Raw genomic sequence first — 18,093 nt, forward strand, 5'->3', positions numbered from 1 at the left:
AGAAATGCATATAACTGCATGGCATGAAAGGCTATAAAACTATTTCTGTGGAGGGTATTGGAGAGGCACAGAAAAGAACCAGTGTTACAGACTCTGTGGCATCCATGTAAATATGTCCATCTCACACACCTCAGGAACTGATTGGGGCCTAGATTTTACTTGCTAGTCTGTTTCACAATGCTTTTCACACCCATCAAAGCCTGTTCCAGCACCTGGGGTTTCTGTTCTCCTTTCCTTTTATGCAAAGGTAAGGACTTGATGGGTAACCTTTTGTTGCCAGAGAAGTGCAAGAGTACTGAAGCACCAAACTGCTACATGACAATAATTCATTTATTGCATTGAGGGTACAGGAAAAAAGGGTTACTGGAAAAAGTTGCATTTTGGACAACACTTACTCTCATTTTCTACCTTCCTCAATCACCAAACCCATTGAAGATTTAAATTTACAAGCTTGTGTCCAGCGAGAAAAATATGTTAACAAAAAAATACAAGTTAAATATTGACACTGGTCTATATACTTTTTAAACTACATTCTCCATACTACCTTTTTTTTTCCCCCACAGCAATCTTTGTGAGTTATAGACTGTTTTGTTACCATAATGATGTTAAGGGTAATGAAGGCTGCTGCCGTTTTCTGGTATGCCATAGGTATACCTAAATGATGAAAAATTTCTCTCCAGAAATGAACTGCCAGTTCTCTTCTCCAAGCCGGACACCTTCATCAAGGATCACATACAGCATTTGCAGGCTGCTTCACCTGTCCATGGTGATTACCACTGAAATGTATTTTAGGTAATGCCCACAGTAATAACATTAATAGGTGACAAACTTCCTCGGCAAGTGAGGAGCATGTCCTCTCTGTTCAAAAAGTGTTGGGTCATTTACCATGGGGATCATGGGGAAAGAGAGGTAGTGGAGTCACACTTGGGTTTAAATTTCTGCTGATGATGATTATGTTTACCATCTTTTTGCTACGTAAGGTAGGACAGATCTGACTGCAGAATAAATCCAAGTTGGAGGTATACTTTAACAATACACACGTGGTGTTGAACAATTATTTTTAGAGTGCCAGGCACCCCTCGTGTCACACACAACGGCGATGCTACAGATATCAACATTTAGCTCCCCGACAGTAATTGATCACTTTTTGCTGCGGCCTGGTCCTGAGCATGACCGAGGGTGCATCATGGCCCCACGGCTGCCCGTGAGCGAGAGTCTGAACTCCGCTGCCCCAGCGGCCCGAGCCTTTACCGAGGGCCGTCAGGAGGCTCGATCCCGAACGACTCGGGGCCGGGCTCCGTCCCCGGAAAACGGAACTGAGGACGGCTCAGTTCACGGAGCTGCCGCCCGTCACCGGCCACGGCCGCCCCGCCCCGCCCGGCGGCGGAGGGGGCCGGGCTCTGCCGGCACCGCCACGGCCGCTGCCCGCCCGCCTAGAGTGGAGGCCGGGCCCGGAGGGCTTTGTCCGGACTCCGCCGCCGCTCGCCTCTCGCCTCTCTCCCTTGCTCGCGGGCGCCGCCTTCCCCGAGCAGTGCGGCGTCCTCCAGCGCCGTCATGCCTTCCCCGCCCCGCTAACGGGGTAGCGCGGCCCGGGCACGGAGCCGGGGCGGCCTCGGGCCGCCGCTCAGCGCGGGGTGCTGGCGGGAGTATGCCGCGCATGGCTCGCCGGGGCCGGCGAGCCCTTGATAAACCGTTCGGGAGGGCTTGGTGTCAGGGCTCCAGTGGCGCAATCGGTTAGCGCGCGGTACTTATACAGCAGTACAAAGTCGAGCAATGCCGAGGTTGTGAGTTCGAGCCTCACCTGGAGCACGTAGCTTTTTGGGAAGGAAAACGGGCTTTTTTTGGGACTTGGCGGCGCTCCGGACGGAGAAGGACGAAAGTGCGGGGAAAAATTATGCGGCCCTGGCGGCACCGTGGGCCCCCTGGAGAGGCCACAGCACACCTGGGGAAGTGGCTCTGCGGGGCGCGCCGGGAGCGCCGGTGCCTCAGTGCCACCTGTGTGTATCTGTGACTACAGGGACATGTCCCCTCTGAAGGGAACAGGATTCATTGCACCCTGTCGCTGCACAGAAACATATTCCTGCTCAGACCTGCTTGTGAGTGAGAAGTTGCAGGAAATAAAGTTTATTTTACACCATGTTGTTTCATACAGAGTGCAAAAAAATGCTCGACTGGTGTCGTTGCTGCAGCTCAATGGTGATAACATATCTCTGTTTTGTCTCCTTTGGTGGTGACAGTCTTTGTAATTGCTCATTGCCTGGGTAGTGGTTAACGAATGCACACACTGTAGCAGGAAGGCAAGTATTTCAAATAATTTCTGATTTCACCACTCAAGAAAGGCAGCAGGGCCGTGGGAAAAGGGCAGCTCTGTAATAGAAGGCTGCAGGACACTTCCTGGATGTTTAAGCAGGATGCCTCCTGGGTGTTTAGGCCCAGATCTTGTGACCTCCCCTCTACATTAACATCTAGTCTGCTGCTTTCACAGTGCAATTTATACCAAAAAGTTCAAAGAGGCCCTCAAGATCATGTAGCCAGAGATAGCTTCTTTTATTGCCCATATCAGCCCTTTATCTGTACTGCAGGCATTAACTTCAAGAAGTGCCACTTTAAGGCTCTTAATTATCCTTTCTGTCTTTTAGTTACCACTTTGTCCCCTCTGAATTTTGCATTAACTTCATGGCTTTCAATGATGGAGTGGTAATCCCTGAAGCAGGTGCCATAGTGGTATAAGGAAGTGTAAATGAATAAGAGACATCTGTAATGTATCAAAGGATGAATAAAATTAATCTTTTGCTTGCAGTGAGGTTCATGCTTTCTTCTTCATGCCAGGATGTCCGTGTCTCAGTGCTGAGGTCTGTACAGAGGAGTATTTGGACAAGTATTGGGAATACTAAAAATAAAAGTGCTGTTTTTATGTAACTGGGGAAAAAGAACCCAAGCCACAAATCATTAGAAAGGGAGAGGGACTCCTTTCCTTGGACAGAGACCTCTTAAGAAACTGTGTGGGGACAGCACTACTTCCTTTCTCTCTTCCATGGTGGGTTTCCAGGAACAGACAGCAGCTCCTGCACCCTCCTGCCAAGGAGGAACTGCTAGTTTGACATTTGGGGCCTTGCTCTGGCCTGCTGGGTGAGTGATTATACAATTTTTGCCACATTCAGGGTGTGTGAAGCAGATGAGGTTCGTTGCCTGCACAGCTGTTTTGCAGCCTGCCTCCATGGTGCTGCCAGAGAGCAGCCAGGACATGCAGTGGGACCATAAAGTGCTGTGATCTTCTCCATAAGATCTCCTTCATCCCCATAGTCTTTACCTCGGCTTTTACTGATTTTTAGCTTGATTCTGGAAAAAAAGTAAAAAAGAAACAATGGCTTCGTGAGGCGACTCTTGAGTTTCTGCCCCTCCTGATGGGTAGACACCTGTGCCTGACACCTGAAGGGCAGCATGTTCCAAGATGAGCATTTCACACTGAAAATCATGCTAAATCAGGAAAATTTATGTGGATTGACCGGAAACCCCAGGAAAATGAGAATGTTGTTTATCTGATGGCTGTTTACAACATGAAGTCAACGGCTGCTAAAGCACGAGGCCTTCCATGGAGGCTGTGAGGTTGCTGGGCCCTGGTGCCGCTGGCTGTGGAGTGTCTCTTCCCACCCAGCCCATGGCAGTGCCGCAGTGGGGGTGGCCTGGCTGGAATGGTGCCGTGCTGGGGTGAGCTCAGTGATTCCACCTCTGTCCCTTCCCCAGGGGCTGCTGTGGGAGCAGGTGAGCTGTGTGTCCCTGGGAAGGGATGGGGGTCAGACCTGGGCTGGTTTTCTCCAGGGCTGTGAGGAGCTTCTTGTGTGATGCTGAGCTGGGCTCCAGCACGGCCATAGCAGCTCTCGTGAGGGGAAATGAGGAGGGCCTTGGCCTGTTGCTTGCATTTGCAACTTTTTCCTCAAAATTAGGTACTTACAGACTTAGGAGAAGAAGGTAGTTTTTTATTACACTAACTTATTTTTTTATTAGACATTTTTGTCCTGATTTGTTGGGTAATGCTTTAATGCTACTTGACAGCAGCGTATGTATGAAATCGTGTAGTAGTTACGTATATCAGTTCATGTGGGCATGAAGATACCTTCTCACCATTATGGGAGAGTTCCCAAAGTCTGTGTGTTGGCACTAGCTTATTTTCTAAATCTTAAGTGTAGCCACATGATATATTTGGAAAACACCTGTGTGTGAGGGATGCAAAGTGCCAGCTGCGCTGTGATCTAAGGAGAGAAAATCCCGCCTCTTCCCCAGACAGTATGAAGGTTCACCTGTGCCTCATTTTCCTTTTAAAAGCCAGGTGCCAGCACTTATGCTCTTTTCCTGTGCCACTGTTCATCACTGTCCTCGAGGTGGTAGCCAGGGAAGTCCTGGTTTTAGCCTGCTGTCACCTAGCAAGGGACGGTTGTGGGCTCTGGATGCTCCTGGAAGTGCGTTCAGGAAGAAAGACTTCGCCATGGTGAGTCTTCCATGTTGCCTGGCTTATCTAGGGGCCTGCCTTTTTTTTTTAGCCTCTGTTTCTCTGTTTAATTGCATGGTGTGGATGGTGTGCCTGCAGGCCTAGATCTCCCAAACTCCTCTGGAATTCTTCTGCAATCCTTTTGAAAAATCCCTCTTCTTAAAATGTCTTTCTCTTTGTTTAATGTTGACTATGGACTATAAGTGCTCTACAGGCTTATTCTGGCTGCTCTGAGTTTCCACTGACTGCTTATAGGTGTAGGAAAGCTTGATGTGTGCTGCTCATTGATGGAAAGAGAATTTTCAAAGATGTATCTTTTGCCTGATCTTGGAAGATTAATAACAATAAGGTTAAGGAGCAGGATTTGTATTTATCCCTGTATGATCTAGCTCAAACAGGGAGCCTCACTGCAATGCCGGATGTAGGATTAAGAAAGAAAGGCTAATGCAGGGTAGACCTTCCTGATGTTTATTTCTAAGAGTGGGAACTCTTGTCTCTGGCTTGTTGGTCCAGTTGTGATTGTGAGGTTCTGAAGTGCTTGCTTAAGTTCCTTTAAATATAAAAGGCTGGAATTTTCCATAATATTGAGGTTTGCATATTTTAACAAATACCTATAAAAGCCTATGGTAAGGACTTGGCCTACCTAATTGTTATGAAATCGAAGTAATGAATACTCGGAGTCTTTGCAAATAACAAAGCCAATATCTGCTCTTTATAGCTGTTCCCAATAGATGGCACTGTGGTCCCACAGAGCGAAAAAGATGAACGCAAAACATTCCCAGACGTCCTAAAAATAGAAACCACTTGCTGAATGCTCCGTTGTGCACTGCAGAGGACAATAGCCAGAATTTCAAAGGTTACTTAGAAAACAAAGTCCTCTGGAGGTATAGATGCGTTTTGGTTTTGTTTTGGGTTCCACCACCTCCTTTGTCCTTTGTATGTATGATCTTGAGGAGCTTTCTGAAATTAAAGTCTATTGGTCTGTTGTGTTTGGAGTAGTAAAGGTGAATGGTATCATGTTTTTTTTTAAAATCTCTATGAATTCAGTCCTGTGTCAAAGTTCAAGTTTAGCAGGCCTAACTTAGATTCTCTTAAACAATTTTTTTTTTTTTTTGGTGGAATAGCTGGAATTAGAGGTTTTCATGCAGGGCTGCCTGAAGTCCTGGTGGCTGCTTCCCACTGTGGAGAAGAGGCTGTGGAGGTGTATTTGGCTTAGCTGGGAGGAGAGGAATGAAGTGTAGGTGCTTGCAAACTGTGTGGAAGAACTCTTAAACCAAACAGAAATACTCTGCTTTTGTGGAGAAAACATAAGGTAAGGGTGGTGAGAAAAGGAAAATAAAAATTCGTGTGGAAGCCTCCTTGAGGAAGAGAAGGGCTGAGAGATGAGTGGGACAGTGGGGCTGGTGGAGGCTGATAGAAGGTGGAGGATGAGAAGAATTTGTAAGAGGAGTAGAACAGCAAGCTGACCAAGAGAAAGGCTTTATGCATTGCTTTCTGGAACTGGTGAAGAGGATGACACAAGGAGGGAGCTAAAAGAGAAAGGGTATGGCCACAAAGAAGGAGAAAATGGAGGAGTCAGATAGAAGAACATAGGTAAGGAAGTTCTTAAAAAGAATTTTAAAAAATCCTCCTGTCTGGCTATAGCTGCATGAGTGTGCTGCCTAGGGCAGTGGAAAACAAGTGAGTAAGTGTTAGCTAGGCAAGCCAAGCTAAGATGGAGTTGCTGTAGAAAGCAAATAGGCCTGTCCATTTTGCTTGAGCAAACAGAGAGCGCTCAAGAGGCAGGTTTTTCTTCTCTGTGTGTTTTGAGTGGTTACTTTAGTGTGGCAATATAAGAGACCCCTTGGTCTCTCTAGGGTTTGAAGATGGTGTTGGGAGGGTTAGAGAGCTCAGCTTTCTGGTTTGGAAAAGGAAGGAAATGGACAATCAGTCCTGGATTTTGTGCCCATTTAATTTTCTTGCTTGTGCTGAGTTTGCTGTGTTAGGCTCTGCTTTTAAGGTGGAAAAAGACTCTTGGTTTCTTCAAATAGTTTTGGTGCAGCCTAAATATTTGAAACTTTGGAGAAGTTTCAAAATACAGCAAAACAAACTAAACCAAACCCAGAGGAAGAGCAAGCTGGGGAAGTGGCTGAAATGGAAGGGGGTAGTCAGAGTCTGTAATTATGAATTTTGGGGAAGGGATGCTCCCTTGAGGTAGGCATTTGAGCATGTACAGACTGCTTTAGTTCAGAGATCTTCATACATGGGGTAGCAGATTTATGGCACTGTGAAGAAATACTTCTGGAAATTTAACTATATATATAATAAAAAACACATAGGAAGATTATGGAAGAAGATAAAGTAATAATTTTAAAATCTATCTTTTGAAAATATGGTGGAAAATTCTTAAGAGGCAATTGTGTTGGAAGTCATGTGGCTGCATGGTGTAACTTAGATGGTTTGTCAGTTTTGTGAAGAGAAGCTGTCAGTCAATAAACACAAGCATTCAAAACCAGTTGCAAGGCCTCAGTGACAGTTGACTTCACTGTTTGCATTTATTTTCCTTGCATTTATTTATTTTATTTATCCTACCCACTGAAATGAGGATGAGAATCCAATAACTATACATCCTAATTTTAGGCACCATTTATATGCTGTGTAAAGAAGGATGTACATCTGTCTTTAAGGAAAGAACACCTCACAAGTGTGCCAGCACACTTGAAAGCCATTTAATATTGAAAAGCTCTTAACAGTGCAAGTTTCTGCAGTATGTAGCTTTGTCAGGGAGGTGCCTCACTTTTTTTTTTTTTTTTTTTTTTTTTTTAAATTGTTGTGTCACTTGGAAGTGAAAATATATCTGGCTTAGGGTGATTTTGTAGGAAAATGATCAGGAATTAGAGGAATTTTGTAGGAAAATTATGCTGGATTTGGAGATGCTTTTTGAGGGTCTCTGTATTAAGTGCCTGGATCCAGGTTTGGGAAGTTAACCTCTTTCATGCTCTGGGCCACCCTGCCTCATCTTCTTCCTCTCAGGGGGGATTCAGCCTTAAAAGAAAGCCAAAGGGTTGCCTTGAAGTTGGCACTGGTTTAGGGAAGGTGAGAACATCCCTTCAGATGCTTCCTTCCCCACCTGCATTTCCCCATACTCCCAACTGCTCCTGAGGGGTTCAACTCATTTCCCACTTTGGTCGAGTGCTCCAAGGGGTTTCCACTGCAACAGGAGGTCCACCCCTGTTGCTTTGCCTCAGCACAGCTGTGACTGTGCTCCTGTCAATCCCTGGGAGTGGCAGGAAGTGCTGTGCTTCCTAGGGTACCTCAGGTGGCTCTGGGTGGTTGCAGCTTGGGCCAGCTCAGTGCCCAAAGCCCTTTGCTGCCCTGACACCTCAGTAGTGCTTGTTCCTCCCTGAGACTTGCAGATCAGTTCAGGTTGGTGGCTGGGTCCTGTTGAGGTCAGTGCCAGTAAAAAATGCTTACATTGAGACCTGTTGAGATTTGTAGGAGCTTGCATCTGTATCATGTGCAAGCTTTGGAAGTTTGACTCCTACTATTGAACTGTTTGCAAGGCCTAAAGTAGCCTCCATATGTTTAAAATACTTCTGTGACAGTTAGATATATCTGATTGTGTCTGTCATTCTTACTGAGCTGTCCTGCACTTTCAGTGTAAGCAAACAAAAAAAATACTGCTTTTTATTATGATAAAGGAAATGCTGGGTTATGCAACTATTTCTCAATTTCTTAATATGTAGTATCTTTGAAAATCCTTTTTTTTTTTTCTGGAATTGGAGACTTTTGCTTCATTGTGTGTACTAGGAGGGCTATTGTGTATCTTAGTGTTTGAAGGCAAATTTCTTTAATGGAAAAATAGGGCAATTGTCTGTATGTTCCTAATAACTGTAGTCCTTTGACAGAATTCTTGTAACACTTGGACTAATTTTTTGAGCTGTTTAGGAATGCCTTCCTGATGCTGGTGTTTGCCTGATTCTAAGCATCTGGGTGTTGTAAAAGATATCTAGCAAACAGACCTCTTATTGGAAATGTCATGTATTTGAAGTACTCCTGGAGGAATAACCTCTGTCGTGTGAATAATTCCATAAGTAGAAGTCAACCTGTCAATGAATCAAGACTAAAGTGACTGGTTTTTAAATGTATTAATGTTTGGTACAAGTGGGTGCGTTTTCACCGAGTTCTGTGAATTTGCTTCATGTTCCATAAGAGGATAAAGTTTGGCCCAAAGTAATGGGAAGCTTATGTCTGGCTGCAAGGAAACCAGGAAATTTATGGGGCTTTAAAGTATGACCCACTGCAATATTCAGTATGTGTGATTTTTGGCATCATTCAGCAGTAAATACTAGTTGAAAACAGAAGCACAAATTATAGGGTAAATAATTCAGAGCAAAAAGAGGCTTGCTTATGCATACATGGTAAAGGAAATGGAACTACAACCGCAAAATACAATTGCTGGGAAGAACACCAGCAGTTTGGAATGGTCACTGTTGGAACTGTGGAAATGATCTTCCTGGATGGCACCTGAATTGAGAGGGGCATAATGATCTCCTTTGTATGCATTTGTGTACACTGCCCAGTAAATCGTGTGAGGCTGCTGCGTTTGGCAGTCCTCGTTTTGGAGAGGACTTTCTGTTCCGTGCCTGCTGAGTGGGAGGATGTAATAGGCACAATGCTCCTTCGCTCCTTCATCTAATAAATGTCCGTGACTTGACTTTTAAAAGCTTTTTTCTGGCCTTTTTTTCTTTTTTCTTTCTTTGTCATTGGTAGAGGCATCATGCCCTGGAAGAAGAAAACTGTGTTAAATTGTTTTTCTGAGCTTTCTCTTTGCATTTCAGTTATTGTTTAAATAGCTTTGGCTGCTGATATAAAGCAGTGCTTGGTTCTTACTCTAAACATAGAGAGCCACCCAAGCAAAATTCCGATGTGCCATTTGATAACACCTTTATCTTCTGGTTAAAAAAAAAAGCCCAAGAGTAGCCAAAGTGGTCTTAACAGATGTGTTTGGCTGGCACTGTGGCAGAGTGATTGGCTTCTACTTGCTTCATTTGGAATGAGGAGTAGCAGGTTCCTGTCACAAGTGAGATGAAAATGAAAGCAAATAGCAGAATGAACCATTAGCACAGTAAATTCCTTGCTTGGACATCTTTTAATTGCTTTTAGAGCATAGGTTGCCTTGCTTTGTTGTATACCAGGCTTTTCAGAACTGGGACGGGGTATTACTGTTGTGAGACCTGTAGAGACGGGAGCTAAAGAAAACAGCCAGCAGCACTCGTGAGACATGACCCATGGTGAGCTGTTGCTGCTTCAAGATCGCTCCCTTGTGTAGTGTTATAATTGGAAAACTACAGTTCCTTGATGTCTCCAGTGAATGCTGGTTTGAAACACACATTGGACTTTATCTAACTTTTATATGGAATATTTCTACTAATTAGGTTGTTTGTTCTCTCAGGAAGCTCATCCATGGGATAATGGGGTGAAAATTCCTGTAACTTACTCCATTAAATGACTGCTGGAGAATATCAGAAATTGGGGTTTAAGGGTCAGTTCAGAAAGTAGCTTAGACAGCAGTTTCCAATAACAATTGTGGCTTGGATGCAGTTGAAATAATAACAACACAGCTAAATTCAATTGTACTTGCATTGGCTAAGTAATAATCTCAGAGAAGATGTGAACAATAGGCATTGGAGACTAACAAGTCATATCCTGAAAGAAAATTATAACTGATACAGACAAAGTGGGGAAAAAACTGGTAGTGATTACTAACTATGAAAATGCTGGTCTTAGCTGTCTCAATAAATAATCCTGCCGGGGTATTAGCAGCATTAGTAGTAGCAGCATTTGGCCATCTGGCTTGGCTTCTGTGGGAGGTTTAAAAAAATAAAATACCACTGTTAGTGGAATTGCATCCATTGAAACCATAGGAGAACTTGGCTCTGCCTTTTCACATTCCCATTCATTGTGTGCTGTTCATCCTGTGCTTGGGTCTCATGTGATCATTTGGTTCTGCAGATATTTTCTTGATGTTCATGGACCACACCAATGGTCTCTGAAGTCCTAGCTGGTGGTCAGTTCAAGTTACCTGTCTGACTGTGCTGGTGGTTTGTAGGAAACCTTGAGGTGACTTCAGACCTGTAAACATTTGTCCTGTAGTATTGGTAGCTGCAGCTTTGAGCTTGTGTTGCCCATTTTTCTGTGCACACACAAAAAAAAAAAAGCGCTGTATCTGTCTCTTGCATAATCAAATCTACTGACTTTACTGTTCCTTGGCTTGGAATTGTAAACATGAGCATTGATGTGGCAAAAATTCTTCTTGCTCATTCTTTACTGAGTGGGTATTTATGAGCTACTCTGACTAAATGAGTCTTTGCTGTAGCTCAGTGTCCCTGTGACTGTTTCCCATGCGTGCTGTTTGTGTCCTGGTTTACTGATAAGCTCTTCTCATCTTGTGTCTGTGTTAAACTATGTAAACATTCACAAGTTATCAACTGAAGTGTAAAATGCCAGCTTACTACATCTCATCTTTTCTACTGACATTTTTTTCTTAAAATTTCACTTTCTTCATCTTGTAAGAAAGTGAAGCTAAGGATGAATGTTTACATCTCTGAGCAAAGGCTTTTTTGCATCTTCTTAGTGCTACTGCTAGAACTAAAACTGTCTTGAAGTATGTGGTTGAAAGTATTCCTTGGTGTGTGACTTGTTCCATAATCAAACTGACAGACATCAGTGGAGCACTTACAAGTTTTCTTGGAATTAAGTCCAGTAAAATGCTTCTGGAATTTCCGAGTAAATTCCTTTTATCAATGTAAGTGATGCTGTATTAATCCATTATAATTACTGCACCAAATTAGATGGTATGATCAAGGCTCGAATTTTTCCAGTGGATGCTTTGAAGAAATGAGAGATGGTAACAAAGAGGAAGGCTGGGCAGCATTCATCATTTGATGAGTTTGCTTGTCCTCCTGTACACAGAAGAGACCTGTTTCTGCTCTTCATATTCCCCATTAGATTGCTTACAATCTGTTCTAAGTGATTTTCAGCTACTATTGTCATTGAGTAGTGATATGTTATAATTCTGCTCTTGCTTCAGTGCGAGGCATGGGCAAATCAGGCTTGTACTGTTAAGCATCTGTATCTGGTAGAGCCATGGGTGACTGAACTCTGTGCAGTGGCTCACACACTTGATTTGTTTACACTGAGAGAAATTGAGGTCTGTGTCCACTCAGCTAAGCGGAGTTATTTCAGATTTATACTGGTGAAATGGAAACAAAAATATCTGGCATGCACTTAAAAGAGTTCATCCTGGTGCAAACACTTGGTCTCGTTTATTTGAGAAGTGCTAATCAAACAGCAGAGCACAGGGCATGAATGTCAGACTGCTTCAGGGTAGTGGTTGTGCATGACAGCCTGGGCCATGGGAGAGCTCTGCACACCTACCTAAATTTAGTTACCATGGTTTATACAGGTAACAGTGAAAATGACATTATGGTACTTCTGCACCAGTTCTTCTGAGGTTTTTTTTTTTTTCTCTTTATTGACTTTTGCTATATGGAAAACTTTGGTGTGGCCCACAGCTGAAAAGTCTTGTCTCATCAAACGAGATGAATTTGTGAAGTTTCAGCAAGGCCATATCCATCACTTGGAGAGGACAGATTTTTTTATTCCGTGAATAGATATGGAGAAATAAAAAACCAAGGAAAAAATATGGACTTGGAGTTTCCTAAAAGTCAGCCACCTCTGAGTGCAGTCCTGGAACACCAGCCCAATCTGCTGGAAGGAAAGGCATCCAACCTGATGCGTAACTTTGCCTTGTGCATAGCCAGGGGAAGCTGCAAGCTTGGATGTTCAGATTTTTTACATGTCCAGATCTGGCCCAGATTTGTCACTAGGCTTGAAACATTACTTTTGGGGTCTGCTGTTGATGGAGAACCTTCTGCAAGGCTGTGGTGCAGCTCTGTGGGCAACAAATGGAAACAGCAATTATTACCAAGAGCTGGGTGGCCATCCCATTCTAGGGAAATACAGATTCTGTACTTGAATACAGTTGACCTTGTATCTGTAGGCACAAATCCAAAAATATTGGTAACTCATCCTCAAATTTCTCAGATGAAACACGTCTGAGTAGCTGCTGAGTGCTCAGAAGCCTGCAACTCAATTAGACAGGAAACTTCCAGCAGATGGCAGCATTGCACTCTGTAACTGAATTTTTTGTCGGTGGTTTTGCAACTCCTGACTCCGTGGGCTGGTTGGAGACTGCTGGCTAAGTGGCAATCCAAACCACTTCTAAAATGTTTTGAAATGCAGGTTTCAGTAGATTGTGATAATTGGGTATTGTTTCAGACTCGTGAGTTTCGTGTGGAAAATACTTCTGTGCTGGTAAGAAAATGTACTAAAAACCAGTGCGAGTACACCTACATCTTCTCTGTTAAGTCTCTAAATAACTGCTTTGAGACAGAGGGAGGCTGTTTGATAAAAGTCTTCTTCTTTGTAAAAATACTAGCAAGTCCCTTAAAGATGTTAAGAGTTCAAAGTGGAACCATGAGTGGGGAGCTTGTAAATTATTTCCTGCATACAGTCCTTAAAACTACATCATGCTCCCATTATTTTTTATTAAAAAAGGCTGACTTTCCTAATGCTTTTTGTATGATACCTTTTAAACACCATGCAGCCTGATACCATAGTTCATACCTAGGCAACATACAAGTGAACTTCTAATACCCTCATTAGAAGTTATCAACTCTGTGTTCAAAGATGCAATAGTTAATTTTTGTTTGTAATTACTCAGTTAATAATGTTACTTGGTATACAAAGCACATGTTTGATTGGATGCTCAGTCTGGTTGATTAGAGACATTCTTCCCACATCTCCCACCTTCACTGTTGATTCATCAGAGTTCCAGGGAAACTGTGGAGGAAATGAAAATTGTTCCTGCTATGGAAAAAAAAAAGGGCTGTGTACAGAGGCCTCTTCAGAAACCACCCTTCTACTTCCAGATGGTTATCTCTCTGTGATGTACTACTCTATACATAATCCTAAAATGTGTAAGAGATTTTTTGCGTGTGTGTATTCTCTTAGGGAGGATATAATGCTATTCTTAGGTTTGGCACAAGATGCAGTTTGACTGATGCACTGCAACCAGCCAGTACTGGTGTAAATGGCATCACACAAACACAAAGCAATAACAAATAGAAACTAGGTCAGCCATTGCAGCCCTTCAGAAAGTGATAAAAAAGCATTCTTCTCTTGCCATCCAAACTTGCAGTTTGTTGAGGTGGAAACAAGTATCTTGATATGAATGAAACTAGTGGTCTCCTTAGGAAGCTTTATGCACCTACTTCAGAGTTTGGCTCCAGAGTAAATGAAGGAACCTTCAGACTTTCTCCTTTCATTTTTTCCCCTATAGAACAAAATAATACTGTAGGTAAGCAAAAGCTCAGACTTATTCATTTGGGTTACAATGGGAATTTTGACTTATTATGTTGTTTTTTTTTTTTTTTTTAGTCAAAGTAGAAATACTGCAGGTACCAGAGTAGTTTGCCAAGATGAATGGTTTCTCTGCTTTGGTGCTATCTGGATGTGACTATCTTAGTATTCTGGAAGAAATTAAGTAGATACAAATCTCACATTCATGGGAGAATTTCAGGGACATCAGCATCATGGAACTGATGTTTTGGAGTTAGAGGGTCCTCATTCCAGTCAAATCCTCAGAAGATGATCTGGTGGTCAGGGTCAGTCTAATGCACACTTGCTTTTCCGCTCAAGAAGCATGGAGGTGTTAGTGGACACAGCTTGTTTGTTTTGGAATAGGAATGTGTGGCAATGAACTTTTTCATCTAGCTGGATTCCCATTGCAACTTGAGCAGAGTAATAAGACTTGGAACTACTTTCCTGTCTTCGTTATTGGTTAAACAGAGTTTGCATAAGCCTGTTTAAAACAAAAAGCAAAACAAACAAAAAAGTTAGTTAATATTGCAGAAGCAAGTCCTTTGAAAATATTAGTAAACGTAATATTTTATCCTTAAGGGCACACTGAGAGACTGGGACATCTGTGCATATATTGTGAAAGGATATCACTGGGTGTCTTTCATCTTGGTTGCATTTTAAAGCTGTGGTGTGAAGATTTGGGATACTTTGAGTCATGCATTACTTTCTGATCCCTACAGTTAAAGACATAGGTTTGTTGTGCTGTCATGTAAGGGAGCAATGTTTTCTTTGTGAAAAGCAGCCAGGATTGTATCTCTGGTGTAGTAACATCCCTCTCCCCCAGAAGAGGGAAGGAAGAGAAGCTCTCCGTGGCCCTTCCAAAGTCTAAGCCAAATAATTGTCAGGAGATTTTTTGGTCTTGGAATAAAATCAGACCATCCATCTCCCTTGTCTCTTTGGGTATTAGGTTTGTAAGATAAGTCACTCTTTCTGAGACAGCCTTCACAGGTCACTTCATTGTGTTGCATAATTTTTTTTTTTTTTTTAATGAGACACAAGGCTTTTTAAAAAAAACAAAAGGCAACAAAAAACCAAACAAAATGGGGAGCCCATCTAGCCACAGGAGTGAGGTCTCACTTTGACATATTTGTCCTTCCAGCTACGTGTACTGTCTGCCTTTGAGCAGTTCTGGGGAAGGCAGCTACTTTGGGTGGCTTCTGCTCCTGCACTTTTATCTGTGAAAATGTCTTCCACTCTGTGTTGCTCTGGTCTTTCAGACCTCTTATATCAGGAAGAGTTGCACCACAACTAAAGTAGCTTTAATGGTGCATCATTTTTTGGTGTCACTTCAGTAATGCTATAGAGCATAGCCTGAATTTGAGATAAAACCTTTAAGATTAAAATAGTCCTCTTCATTTGTGATATGTTCTCATCTGTTTTTTCAGCACTGACTGACCATATTTTTTTATTTTAAAGGAACACTGGATTTCTGACTCTGGTCTTAAAGAGTACATTATAAACAGCTTAAATGATCTTGTTTATCTTTGAGATGCGGAGCAGCACTTTGTGAATGGATAGAATGTGTGGATATATTGAAGTTAATGTGGCTGATGTAGAAATCAGGGACTGCTCCAGGTGATTTAGAGGTTGCTTGCCATACCATGGCGAAAGTTCTGGGTGTGTAACTGAATGTGGAACATGAGATCTGTGTGGAACACTCAGCATTCAGTGGTTGTATACTGTTAGTGTGACAGGAGATGCCATCAGTTCTTGCCTTAATACTCCTAATGAATTAATTTGTGGTTTTGATGGGCTTTAATAGCAAATAAGCTTGCAGTTTTTTAGGTAAAGAATTTGATCTTTGTTTGCCAAATCCTTTATTTCTTAGTTGATTATGTCATTCTTGTCTATGTTTCCTGAATACAAAGTAAGCATTGCTCACTTACACGTTCAAGAAAACAGTATAAAAGATGTTTTTTTCATGTGTGACAGCTACGTGATAGTTATTTGCATGTTGTGTACATTTTAGAAGCAACCTATTAAATAGCAATGTAAACCATTCAGATAGACTTCTTCAGGCTCTGCTTGCTTTTATAGTACAAATAATTTAGGAATTGTTTGTGGTTTTTTAAAAGGATTAACATCTTTAAAAACATGCTTTCCAAAGAATTGCTTCTGTTTTCAAAGTGGGACAAAGTCGAACGGCAGACAGGCTTGCAAAGCATCTCAGTTCTGCTGTACTTTGGAACTTGCCTAAAGAAATGATTTCCTAACCTGTACAGCCAACATTTCTTCAAAATAAGACTTTTAATAGCCTGCTAGGAAAACTCTGCAGTGTTTGGAAAAAGGAGAGAGCTTTATATCTGCTAAAACAGAGGACTGGACTGGTAACTGTAAATATGGCTAATATGTTGAAATTGGATAAATAGCTTCACAAAACTCTACATGTCTTTTATCTTTCCAGAAGAAGTAAATTATGGCATTCTAAGATTTTTTTTTGTTGTGTATTTTGTTGCTGGTTTTGGCTGGGGTAGAGTTAATTTTCCCCATAGTGGCTAGTATAGGGCTGTGCCATGTTTTGGAAAACAGTTTTTTTGAAAAAAGTGTTTAATGCCATGAGGAGGAAAGACAAGGTTTGTGGGCAGAGGTTATGAGGTTATGCCTCACTAGTTTGGTTGGTGGAGCTGGTAAGAGCAGCCAGGCTTTGAGGTGCACAGTGCTGAGTGCCTGGATGCGTGTGGGAAGTGTTGGGCTGCTGAGCTTAAGGGAGAGGTCATCCCTGTGAGAGGGGCTGTCTCCTGCCTCTGGAGCAGAAATGACCCTTGAGACACAGGGGTGCTGCTCAGATGGGAGCTCTTCTGCTGTGGGAAGGTGTTCCAACACATGGAAAGGTGTGCAGCTTCTGGTTGTGGCTGGAGGGAAAGGCTGGAAAACTGGGGAGACACTGCTGCACCTTTTTTTGAGTGGGTGGTGTAGTATCCAGTCCAGCTGAGACTTTCACTTTCCAGGATTGCTGCTCAGTGGAACAACATGAAGTTGTGATGCAATAAATTATATGAATCAGCATTATTTATATGTTACAGAATGAAGAAATCTAAAGGTTTTTAAAAACAGTTGTATTCCACTCAGGTTTGATGGAAACAAAGATACTACTTATCCTGTTTTGTCAGCAGCAGGAAAACTGTATTTATCACTGATGGAAGGGTCTGGTTGGACTTGGGCTCTGTGTACACAAATGATTTCTTTTTCACCCTCAATGAGAGATGAAGTATAGGAGTGTTTAATTTTTCAAATAGGGCAAATTATGACCACATGGAGAGGATCAACCTTCAAGTGTTAACTTTCAGCTAAAGCTGTAGGTCAAGGTTTTTTCTGTGGTCTTTCTTATCTGCAGAGATTTTCTGTTTGTTGGCTGTTCTAGCTCTCTGCTGTAATCTCCCACAAATATTTCACAGATTTAGCTTTTAGCATCCCTTCAAAATAAAGCCATAATATTCCCTACTTGCTCATGGGGAGGGGACAAAAAGCAAAGGGATCTTTGTTTCTCTGGAGTCAGATATTTAGAATATTAAATTCCTCTTGATAAGAACAGAGCAAGAATAAAACACAGTATTTGCTTTAATGTTTTTTTTTTTTTTCTTATTACAATTCAAAAATCTTTCAGTTTAGTTATGCTGCAGCCTGCAATTGTATGTAAATGTTGCAGTGGGAATAAGAATAGCAAAAGTAATAATTATTATTCTACAAACATAGGTTTTAAAGTTGTTCTTGGACAACTGCTTGCATCTTCTGGAAGATCCTGGTTCCAACAGGAAAGCATCTTTATGGCAAAGACTCAGCTTCTAAATGAGAAAATGGAGCACTATGTTATCTCAGTTGTGTAGTATGAAAGCAGGAAGTGTGTATTTGAAGTTAATTGCTATGGAATTTGTTTAGGCCTGTACTTTTCAGTGATGTTTTTAGACTATTTGTTTTAAAATATTAATAAAGCTCCATGTCTCATATCTAAATTCAGGCAATCTGAAACTCATTTCATTAGGGCTCTGTAGAAATATGAGGCAATGCCTGCACTGTTATCCTTGTGGGATGTGGGAAATCAAAAGTTTGTTTTAACAGTGAAATTATAAATTGGGATAGTGAATTTGTAATATTAGGTAATACTGTGTGGCTGACTTTTCTATTTCTTCTTTCCCTCCATTCTG

General features: G+C 42.1%; 1 non-coding gene across 1 annotated transcript; it reads left to right on the plus strand.

The window, feature by feature from the left end:
* Nucleotides 1-1,715: 1,715 nt before the first annotated feature.
* TRNAI-UAU (transfer RNA isoleucine (anticodon UAU)) lies at nt 1,716-1,809 on the plus strand. Its single transcript has 2 exons — nt 1,716-1,753; nt 1,774-1,809. It is a non-coding gene; the product is annotated as a tRNA-Ile (tRNA).
* The last annotated feature ends 16,284 nt before the right edge of the window (nt 1,810-18,093 follow it).

The sequence above is a fragment of the Melozone crissalis genome, unplaced genomic scaffold (genome assembly GCF_028551555.1).
Source record: "Melozone crissalis strain CALT ecotype California unplaced genomic scaffold, PUWL_Pcris_2 ptg000027l_1, whole genome shotgun sequence".
NCBI lineage: Eukaryota > Metazoa > Chordata > Aves > Passeriformes > Passerellidae > Melozone > Melozone crissalis.